Below are 9,123 nucleotides of genomic sequence, written 5' to 3'. Positions count from 1 at the left end.
GGGAACAAAACTTGAATGTTAACAAAAAGCGAGCCATTTAATATGGCTGTTAAAAAAGGTACAAACAAAGTGCAAGGCAAACTGAAGCAAAATTAACACAAACCTAAACTGGGAAATCTAAACAAACAATAAGAAAAACCTAGACAAGGAACTTGGACGCATGGCATAGCATGGGAAACATGGCGTGGACAACAGACAACCTGACAATGACACACTGAAAACTAGTGATGTGACGTTCTGTATCGAGGCTTCGAAGCTTGTGTCAAGTAATGGAAGGGGCGTTTCCGCGATGCGCGTATCGAGGCTTGCTTCATTTATGGGAGCAGCTGAAAATGATGACGTCCGAAGCCTCGCTGCCCGGCTGTACCACGTGACTGGTTCATGAAGTGGTTCGAACTTTGCCGCGAGATATGACAGCGATATAAACCCCTCAGACTTCATTCAAAATGTAGGTGTTTGATGGAGAGTTGCGGTTAGTGAGAGTTTGGAGACAGTTTGGAGGTTTATGAGAGTGAGGAGAGAAAGTCAGGAGAGAATGGAGCCAGCTAAGAAGAGGAGGATGTCCTCCCCTGTGTGGGAACATTTTGATCTTATTCCTCCCAACAAGGTATGTAAATTTCTACAGAAGATGTATTTTCATAATACTGATGGTGCAATACAATTTATGTTAAGCTGTCGTTACTTTTGTACAAGGTGAAGTGTTTGCTATGTGCTAGGGAGCTGGGATATAACAACAACGCCTCATCCATGCTTAGGCACTACAGAGCTTTGCATGAGAATAAGGGGAACACCGATTGTGGAGCAAGACCAGGTGAGCCATCAAATGCCATGATAATATAGCATGCAGTAATGTTACTAAATGATATAACAATATTATACAACTGTAATAAGTTACGTGTGTGATATTTATATTTGTGCTTTGTCTTTATTGTCTTTCCTCAGGAGAACAATCTCAAATAGATGAAGACCTGGTTAGCATGGTGATTGAGGACTCCCAGCCATTTAGCATTGTGGAGGACAAAGGATTTAAAAGATTTGTTAAATCATTAAATCCCAGCTATGTTCCCCCCACTAAAAAGGTCATAAAAGCAGTGAAAATGTAGTTTTTACAGAATAAAATGTGAACAGGCAGGACTGAGGCTCAAAGCCTCAGTATGTAGCTGTCCATACCTCAACGTTACAAAAGCACAACTACTATCCACACCCCAACCACACCTCACCTCACAGTAAATGATCATTTCCATTTTAAGCATTTCCAAATAATCATTTTCCATACTGCCAGTATATACACAGTATACTGCCATCACTACAATATACATGTTTTACACACTCCTTTTGTTGTTGACATTTACAGGCTGTGTGCAAAAGGCCACACTTCAAATTCTTGCCAACTAATATTTTTACGTCCAGTAGGTGTCCTACTAGAGCAAATGAAGCTTCAAGAAGCTTTGCGCTGGGGTGAACCAATTGGATGAAAAGCTTCAGTGCTTCATGAAGCTTCATCTGCCCATCACTACTGAAAACAGAGGACTTAAATACAGAGGAGGTGATTAGGGGAAGTGGAAACACATGGAGGAACAGCTGACACTAATCTGACATAACGAGACAAAGGAAGCAAAGTTGACTACACTGACATAGGACACAGACCTTCAAAATAAAACAGGAAACATGAGACACAGACAAGACAATATAACCTTGACACAACATAAGCATGAAACACATAGGGTGAGGGAAACTAAAATACAGGGGAAGAAAACACAAGGAGTCTAATAACCAAATGAACTTCACTAATCTAATGAACTTAAACATAAACAACATCCAAATAAACTAAAACTTGAAACGCTGGGTCAACAGACCCAGGAACGTGACAAGTTATCCAGTGGGCAAGGCAATGCACTGTCTGTTATTGTAAAATCAAGAATTCATGGTTTAAAAAAAATATTTTCTGATAGATATGGACTAACCCATCAATATTTCTTTCACTATCTTCAACTTAGACATTACTTTGACAAAAATGTCAAAGGAGTTATATCAAGTATATCGGATATTACACAAATTACACAAAAGTTCATTCAACAAATTATATAAGGGCTAAATGGGAATTATCAAGCAAAGCATCTAAGGACCTCCATCTCTAAGGGTTGGACAAATAATAAATAGTCAAATATCTGCTACAGCCTCATATATGTGGAGGGATTTTTCATTGAAAAGTCCTGGAAATTCCTCAGGACACCAATTGTCATCTAATTAGGAGCATGCTCCAATGCTGTCTGGTATGCATACAAGAAAAAACTGCTGTGTACCATATTCAGTTGCTGCAATGGAATTTCAGCAAAATCGAATAGTCTGCCACATATTTTTTTGAAGTTGATTATCAGGGTGTCTTTGATCATTTTAGTTTCTGTTAAATAATCTGGAATCATTTTGTTTCATATGAGTCAATATGAGTATAGAAAAACAGCATTGTGTTTTTCAACTTAAGATACGATTTGCTTTCAAAGTTTTCCTTTAATTTTTTTTAGGTGTTTATAATGTCAGACGTTTCCTTGTGGTGATTGGTTAAATGTTTTCAAGGTCCCCTGCCATCAATCATGCTGCAACATGTGAAGCATAATGTGACAGAAGGACTTCTGCTTCAGGCACGATGGGAATAAAATTTGCGAATAACTTCAAATTAGTGATGGATATCTGAAATTATGATTGATTGACTGATTCTGGCATATTGGGTGCATAATTGTGCTACTTTGCTGCTTCAGGTTTCTGACTGTCACAACCCATTTTGAATCTTGCTTGGGGTTAAGTTTCTTCCATACATTATTTACAGATGAGATGTTTAAAATGGTAAAAACAAAAGTGATTGTATTTAGCATTTTCTCTGTCTTTAACACAAACTAGACTTAGACTAGTTGGGTAAACCATGCCTTACCTCAAATTCCCATCTACTGACTGCCCTTAGCCAAAATGATGCAGTCAATCTTAAATATGTGGAAATAATTGGTTTGAGTTTCACAATTAAGTAGATGCTTTCACTTTAGGTACTAATAGTCAAATTGTAGTGTTTATTAAAGTTAATGTAGTGTTTTAATGAAAGTGAGGTTTTCAATCACTGTAAGTAGAGGGGAAAAACAATGTCTCTCTGTGGAAGACTAGGACAAGAAAGCATACTTTTACTTTTTTATTTGAATTAACAAATCAAGCATAGCGAACACAAACATGAATAATGATGATAAATGATGATGGTAAACACACTCACATACTGCATGAAAACAAAAATCGAGGGACTACAGAAACATACAAAGCCAAATGTTTAAAAGTTAGCACACTGCAGAATATATATAAAAATTATTTTTTTCCACAGCAGAATATGGAAAACATCATCAACTTATCAAATGTTTAAACTGAGACATTTTAATATTTTATTAAGAATATTATATGTAAGAGCATTTTGCAACTGGCAACTTAATGTACAGTGCTGTAAAACACATTAAATAAGGATTTAATACATTTATTAAGGGGAAAAAGCTATCTAAACCTACCTGGCTATTGTGAAAAAAAATAAAAGTCCCAAAATCTACTAATTATTTTGTTAATTGCTTGTGCCACGCTTACCTGCAAGAACTGCAGTCAGGCATTTGCTGGCATTGAGTCTCTTACATCACTGTTGAGGAAATTTGCTTCGGTAGCTTAAGGGCACAAACTGACGGACATTAATGGACATTCTCTTTCAGGATTTTCTGGTTGATATCTCCATATCTTATAAACTAGTTCACTTTGTATTTACGTCATTTCTGGCAGTAATCAGTCCTGGGTGTGGTTAGTGAAACTGAACTATGGCTAAAGTTTTGTTAGTTAGCTTTAGCCATCTAAAACATATAGTTAGGGCTGGACCAGGTGACCCAGAATCCATTAGTTATGCTGCAATAGACAGAGGCTGCCGGGGATTCCCATGATGCATTGAATTTTTCCTGCAGTCACCTTTCTCACTCACTATGTGTTAATAGACCTCTCTCTATTGAATCATATCAGTCATTAACCTCTGTCTCTCTTCCACAGCATGTCTTTTATCCTGTCTTCCTTCTCTCACCCCAACCGGTCACAGAAGATGGCCGCCCCTCCCTGAGCCTGGTTCTGCCGGAGGTTTCTTCCTGTTAAAAGGGAGTTTTTCCTTCCCACTGTTGCCAAAGTGCTTGCTCATAGGGGGTCGTATGATTGTTGGGTTTTTCTCTGTATCTATGAAGCGCCTTGAGGTGACTTTTGTTGTGATTTGGCGCTATATAAATAAAATTGTACATGTATTTTGCATTTGCGTGAGTTGTCTTTGTGTAATATAAAAAATTGTCATATTTACATATTTCAGATCATCAAACAAAGTCATGTGACAATAAAAGAAAGAAATACAAAAGGGCCAATTTCTTACAACAATGTATAATATATCTAAAGAAATCTTTTTGTGCAAGTGACAAGGACAAAAATTGATAGTGGATGCCAGTGATCTCCCAACCCTTAGAGAATAATCCCTGTTTTCAATGCAGTGCTGCCTCACTGCATGGGCTCAGGAGCATTTCCAGAGATCACTGTCTGTTAACAAAGTTCACTGGGCCATCGAAAAAATAAAGGTTAAAGCTCTATCATGCAATGAAAAGTGATATGCCTCAATCCAAAAAAACTCAACCATCTTATCTGGGCCAAAATTCATTGAAAACTTAGATGGAAAACTATTCTGAGTTCAGACGAATTGAAATTTGAAATTCTTTTTTGGAAAACATGAACCCCGTATTATTCAAACAAAGGAGGAGAGACCATCCAGCTCAGCTCAAAAGCTTGCATCTCCTTTATTGTATGGGGTTCGTTAGAGCATATGGAATTGGCAGCCTGCACAACAGTAAAGGCGCCAACAGTGCTGAAAGGTGTATCCAGGTTTTAGAGAAACATATGCCCCCATCCAGACAATGTTTTGCCTTTTTTTCTATGGAAGGCTCTGCATATTTTAGCAAGACAATTTTAAGTCGCATATTGCAACTATTAAAATAGCATGGCTTACAATAGAAGAGTCCAGGTACAGGAATTGATTGCCTGCAGTCCACACTTTTCACCATCTGCAAATATCTGACACATTATAAAACAAAATACATTTCATAGAAGATCCTGGACCTATGAGCAGCTAGAGTCCTACAGAGATTGACAAATAGTTGGAAAAAGAAGACGGGATGCTACAGAATTTTAAACATGGCCCCATACAACTTTTTTAGATGTGTCACTGCTATCAGATTACATTACTTTTTTTTTCCTTTTAAATTTTCTTACCTTTCCCTTTAATCATTTGAGATATTTTCTATGTTCTACTGTGAATAAAATATGTTTTATTTGACATTTTCAAATTATTGCATTCTGTTTTATTTACATTCTACACCACACATTTTCACAGGGAGACAGAATCATTGAGCTTCTTCTGTTCTGAAGGTTATAGGACCAGAGCAGGTCGTACTGGAAGGTTACTTTTAGTTCTAAGCAAATCTTGGGTCCTCTATAGGACTCATTTGCTCTTATAGCAGCCATCTATGAGAGCAAATGTTATAACACCTGAAGAAAAGTGACACTGGATTACACAGGTAAGGAGATTACCCACTATAGCTTTGTTAGTGTAAACATATTAGGGCTGTTGACTTCTTAGATTTAACGAAAGGCAAGAAAGTAGATAATGTGACATGTATTATGCACTTTATTAGATATGAAATAAAATGTTAAGAACTGTGTACATATCATCATCATCATCGTTTATTTATATAGCACTTTAAAAACACACAAGGCTGACCAAAGTGCTGAACAACAGAAACATAATAGATACCATGAGAATAATAAATACGATAAAATAATAAACATAGCGAAAACAATAAAATACAAGTCAGTCAACCACTGAATCAAAAGCCAGTGAATAAAAATGCATTTTCAATCTGGATTTAAAAACCATCACTGATGTCGATTGCCTAATGTGAAGAGGAAGATTATTCCAAAGCTTAGATAGACATACCACAGGTTGTATGTAAATTTCAATTCAATTATATTTTATTTATATAGCACTGAATCACAACAATAAGGCACTTTATATTAGAATGTCCTGAGAACCGACAAAAAAAAAAGAATCTTTATATTGAACTTTTTGTGATTTCCTTCCTTTTTGGAGGCCACCCAAAAAGGACACATGAGATATTAATGGAAAGCCCATTATGTCCTCTATTTATTATATCAGTACAAGTCAAAAGATATAGACCAAAAACAAATGTCCATTATAGAGGGCATAAATGAATAGGGTGGTTCTGAAGGGGATAAGGTAAAGACCTTACAATAATACAGAGAGAATTCCAACAATCAGGTGACCCCCTATGAGCAAGCATTTGGCAACAGTAGGAAAGGAAAACATCCTTTTATTAGGAAAAACCTCCAGTAGAACTAGGCTCAGGGAGGAGGGGCAGCTGGTGTGACTGGTTGGAAATGAGAGAAGAGAGAAGAAAAGACAAAGGCCCACTGTGGAAGAGAGCTAGAAATTAATAATAACTCATGATTAACTTAAAGAGTGGTGTATAAACAAATGGAGAGTGAAAAGAGCTGAGTGAAGAAGAAAGCCTCGCTGCATCATGAGAATCCCCCAGAAGCCTAGGCTTATTGCAGCAGAACTAGGGAGGAGTTACTGCAGCGTACTGCAACTTCTGAATGTGTGTCTATTTCACGTTTTGGAGAGGCAAAGCATAAAAGTTACACGGTAGACTGGGGTGTCTGTTACACGCTTTGACATGATATTGGGTTGTGTGTGCTATGTGTGAAAACATAAAACTGATGAAAAGTTCCTAGTCTGATTCTCCCGCTTTAGTTTTGATGTTTTCGTTGTTGTTCTACATCAAAGAAAATGGTGAAAAGGAAAGATTTTAGCTGTTACTCAACCATTGTAACATATGACAACAAATATTTCTGGCACAACTTCACTTCCAAGGTGCATGGAGAAGACAAAGATCTGAATGTTAAACTGTTTGTTATTTTGCAATGACCCTGATGAAGGCCACAAGCCGAAACATGTTTGGTCACTTAATAAGGTTGTTTCCTATAAGTGTCGCTGGAGTCTTCATGTCAACATATTTGTCAATGCAAGACTTAGAAAGCAGAAGTAGTAATACGATGGCACCTATCCAAGATGGCGGCCAACCAAACCGGTTTGAGAACCGGTTTGACCGGTTTCGTGCGTGTGCGCATGCGCGTTCAGTAATTCGATGGCACTAGTCCAAGATGGCGGCCAGCCAAACCGGTTTGACCAGTTTCGTGTGTGTGTGCGCATGCGTGTTCAGGTGTGGAAATACCACAGGGTATCAGAGGGGTTATATGAGTTTATGTGTTTTTAACGGGGTTTTAATTTAATCAAACCATAGGGTTTTTAATTAAACTATTTTTTCACTTAGGTGTATCGCAACATTCAGTTATGCATGTGTTCTTAAAAGCAATTCTTTGTTTCTTGTTTCATTCTTGGCGGAGTGGAAGCTGTTTTGGTTCACAGTGCGCCTTAACAAAGAGGGTGTGCTCTAGTCAAAAGTGTTGGTAATAGTGTTTTAATCACACTAATTTTCTAAATCTGACAATGTCTCAGCTTGCAGTGAGGCATGCATTTTATTTTATAAATGGCACAAATGGGAATTTCTTCTGAATGGGTGATGTCAGCATGTTCACAAGCGTTTCATTTAATCAAACCCCTAGTTTTAATTTAACTAGTTTTTACACATCTACTGGGGTTTCTTTCCAGGGTTGATGCGATCATTTTATTTAAAAATCGGGATTTCGGAATGTTGAACTAAGAGTGAGACAAAGCCAGCCAGCTAGTTTTTAACACAGTAAATGTTACAAATAGCATTCAGTCCTTTAGAAAATAAATGCTATAAGCAGCCAGTATCGCTCTTTTCATCAGCCCTTTAGAAAATAAACGCTACAGTGATACTTCTAAAACCAGTCGCCCAGACCCGCTCCAACTTTTCAACAGCTGGCTAATTGTTTGAATTTGTTCAGGATTGTAAAAGCCCACCGCGGGTATCACTTAGTTGTTGAGAGTACCATGCGAACAAGGGCCCAACCTATTGTTTAAAGTGGCCAGTATTGGCTCTTTTGTAATTCCTCGACAAGGTAAATGGGGCAGTTGGTACCAGTCGGGTGGCGACCCCGCCTATTGTCTGAAGTATCGGCTCCTTTGTAATTCCTTGAGAAGACAAAAGCCCTGTAGGGTCTCATTTAAATTGATTGGAGACATCTTGTTTCATTCTTGGCGGAGTGGAAGCTGTTTTGGTTCACAGTGCGCCTTAACAAAGAGGGTGTGCTCTAGTCAAAAGTGTTGGTAATAGTGTTTTAATCACACTAATTTTCTAAATCTGACAATGTCTCAGCTTGCGGTGAGGCATGCATTTTATTTTATAAACGGCACAAATGGGAATTTCTTCTGAATGGGTGATGTCAGCATGTTCACAAGCGTTTCATTTAATCAAACCCCTAGTTTTAATTTAACTAGTTTTTACACATCTACTGGGGTTTCTTTCCAGGGTTGATGCGATTATTTTATTTAAAAACGGATCAAACGGGCCATTTCTTCTGTAAGGGGTTTCATGGTTTCAGAGTAGTTTTTAACACAACAGATAGTCGCAAATAACATTCAGCCCTTTAGAAAATAAACGCTACAGTGATACTTCTAAAACACGCTGCACACAATGTCACCTTTTCCCCCAAAGCAGCCAGTATCGCTCTTTTCAAACTAATCGTCTTTTAAATACACTCATTTTGTGATTCTGGTGTCACACCATGCACCGATGCAAGCATTTTATTTATTTAAAAACGGATCAAACGGGCCATTTCTTCTGTAAGTGGTTTCATGGTTTCAGAGTAGTTTTTAACACAACAGATAGTCGCAAATAACATTCAGCCCTTTAGAAAATAAACGCTACAGTGATACTTCTAAAACCAGTCGCCCAGACCCGCTCCAACTTTTCAACAGCTGGCTAATTGTTTGAATTTGTTCAGGATTGTAAAAGCCCACCGCGGGTATCACTTAGTTGTTGAGAGTACCATGCGAACAAGGGCCCAACCTATTGTTTAAAGTGG

Source organism: Diplotaxodon limnothrissa, linkage group LG2 (assembly GCF_057381915.1).
Source record: "Diplotaxodon limnothrissa isolate DT_005_m linkage group LG2, D_limnothrissa_male_GT1.1, whole genome shotgun sequence".
NCBI lineage: Eukaryota > Metazoa > Chordata > Actinopteri > Cichliformes > Cichlidae > Diplotaxodon > Diplotaxodon limnothrissa.
The sequence above is the reverse complement of the archived record's forward strand: the minus strand, read 5'-3'. Positions refer to the sequence as shown.